The following is a 3007-nucleotide window of genomic DNA, read 5'->3' on the forward strand; positions in this document are numbered from 1 at the left end:
CTCAAACTAGAACTGCAAGCCGTAAGGAAAATCTTCATTTGTATCCTTAAACCGTTTCGGAAGTCCGTTCTTAAACCAAAGCCATTCTTAAACTGAGGCACGCTTTCCCTAATGAGGCCTGCCCTTCGACAATTCGGATTCTGTTCTTAGACCGAGGTAAAGTTCTCAAACTGGGACACTACTTCTGGTTTTGCAGAGTTCGTAAACTGAATAGTTCGTAAACAGGACTGTTCTTTAACTGAGCTACCACTGTATCTGGATTTTCTCCCTGGAAGGCAGGGCTGATGAGAACTAAATGTGAACCTATACATCTGTTTAGAAAATCTATGTGAATAGAGCTTCTGGAAGTAGCTCTTGCTGTCCATTGTGCTGTGGTCTATTGCTTATCTGTAGTTTTACTGAAAGGCTGTAACTCAGTGGTATTTTCTTTGCTAATGAAGCTTGTATGTGTTTGCTACCATCCTTGCTTGTGCTGAAGCTACTTCTGCAGAAACAGAAGGCTCACAGGTAAGTCTGAAACCTTGCCTTCTGGTGCTAGTAACCTGATATAGTTAACACATAGCCTAATTGCCTGTTTCAAGGTGAGTTATTCTTAGCACAACTATGAGATGAGGTGGACTCCAGATGAATCTCGAGTCCTGGGTCACAACAACGTTATATTCTTGTCATAGGAAACCTTCAAACTTCTAAAAATTATGACTTTGCAGTGAAACATGGAGAAAGATGACTGGTTTCGTTAGGGGTGGTGTAGTCTCTTCTCTCTCCCCCCCCCCCACTCCATTGTGCAGTAACGCAGAGAGATGGTTGTGAAATACAACCCAAGCAGTTTCAGTGAGAGAAGGAAATCCAAGATGCTTCCAGGGTCACTGGGAAAGCTTGTGTATGGACTCTGCATGCTGGCTGTGAATGCACCAGGACTAGCTGTTCCAGTACTACAGCTTAATGACAGTTACAAAACACACAATCTTAAAACTTAATACGAGGTTTTCTTGCAGAGAAACGTATTTAAAAACACGATGTTTTATTTTGCGAAAGTATCATTTTTTTCCTGGAGGCCTGTAAGCTTTCATAGGTGCAATCGTCAGATGAATCGACCACCAAAACTTTAGCTGCTTTCTCAATGGGGGCTAATTTTAGTTGGTGGAATGGAGAGCTAAGAGCGCAATTGCAAGCAGGCCATTTTGGTTCCCGTGTACTGCTGAAACAAGATGGGCGGTGGGTGGGAGGAATGTGATGATAACCTTACTTTCCAACAATCACTAGGGGTCCTTGTTAAAGTCATACATTTATCTCGTACTGCTTGCACTGTCTGAAAAGATACCTGTCATGAAGATCCATAATTTGCATAAAGATAATAAACTAGAGTGGCCTGGTTTTTTTTTTTGAACCACAACTGCTACTAATTTTATCTACTACATACGTTTTTAGAGAAAAGTGCAGCCTTTTAAAAATAAAAAAGTTGCATTACTTCAAGAGGCATGTCTGTTTCCAGTAATTTATATAGAGATGCATGATGTCGGTTTCACTACTTTGATTTTCAAAGTCCCAGCTTAGGAATGGGGAAACTTGGACCCTCCAAATGTTTTGGGGCCACAGCTCCCAACATTCCTGATCCTTGGCTATGCTATCTGGGGCTGATGGGAGTTGGAGTTCAGTAACCTCAGAGGGCCACAGGTTCTCCAGCCCTGTCCTAACCATACTAATAGGTTGCTTGATTGACCCCCTAAGATACCTAATTGAATAGCCTCTGCTTGAAAGGGATGCTTATAAATCCGATAGGATTCTTTATTAGAGTGCTAAGTCTTTTGTGATAGAAATTCAGTCTTGTCCAAATGGCTTCAGAAATGTTTCATAGAAATCAGAAGTATAGAAAAACAGGAGTGAGATTTAATAAAGATAAACTGAGATGGAGTAGGAAGGAGAAAAGTAAATTAATTGTAAATGGAATGACTAAGAATCATACACTTACTGCTAGTTAAGTTGCTCAAGGCAGGAGATACTCCTATTGAGATTGATGTTTCCCATGCATCACCATCTATGTGACCAGGAATATTTTTATAACTTGCTTCCAGATGAAAAGTTTGACATGGAGTAATACTAATTTATGGTGCAGAACTTCAGTATACAGTGGTACCTCGGGTTAAGAACTTAATTCGTTCTGGAGGGTCATTCTTAACCTGAAACTGTTCTTAACCTCAGGTACCACTTTAGCTATTAGGGTCTCCCGCTGCAGCCACACAATTTCTGTTCTCATCCTGAAGCAAAGTTCTTAACCCGAGGTTCTATTTCTGGGTTAGTGGAGTCTGTAACTTGAAGCATCTGTAACCTGAGGTACCAACTGTATATTTAAGAATGCTGAACTCTTAACAGTAGACAAGATACTGTTTTTGTTTATTTGTAAAGCAAACAGAGTGATATGATAGAGCTATTGTTGCTTGTGCTTCGTGTAGTCATTTGTTTGTTAAACCATCATTTGATTAAATGCTATTCACTACTTATTTTTTTGGTAATGCTTCCTAAACTGGCCCAACCTGTTTGATTAGCTGTAACAGTGGCCAAAAGAAATACGGTAAGTGGTTACTTTCAACTGTGGAAAGGGCCTTTGAACACACAAATGGGTATGGGTGGTTCTTTTGTGCTTTAAATAATGTGTGAATACTGGTCATTGACCATAATAACGAGACTGGTTGATTGGGTCATAATGTGAGAATCCATGTCCATATCAATTATTTGATCATAATTTAAGCCATATTAAGGGATGTGGGTGGCGCTGTGGGTTAAACCACAGAGCCTAGGACTTGCCGATCAGAAGGTCAGTGGTTTGAATTCCCGTGACGGGGTGAGCTCCCGTTGCTCGGTCCCTGCTCCTGCCAAACTAGCAGTTCGAAAGCACCTCAAAGTGCAAGTAGATAAATAGGTACCACTCCAGAGGGAAGGTAAACGGCATTTCCGTGTGCTGCTCTGGTTTGCCAGAAGTGGCTTAGCCACATGACCTAGAAGCTGTACG

At 41.1% G+C, this 3007-nt stretch overlaps 1 long non-coding RNA gene across 1 annotated transcript; it reads left to right on the forward strand.

Moving 5' to 3' along the window:
- Positions 1–475: 475 nt before the first annotated feature.
- LOC309379930 lies at positions 476–2494 on the forward strand. The gene is made up of 2 exons (XR_014172687.1): positions 476–2120; positions 2332–2494. It is a non-coding gene; the product is annotated as an uncharacterized lncRNA (long non-coding RNA).
- Positions 2495–3007: the final 513 nt, after the last annotated feature.

This window comes from Podarcis melisellensis, assembly GCF_964234715.1.
Source record: "Podarcis melisellensis genome assembly, chromosome: 11".
Classification (NCBI taxonomy): domain Eukaryota; kingdom Metazoa; phylum Chordata; class Lepidosauria; order Squamata; family Lacertidae; genus Podarcis; species Podarcis melisellensis.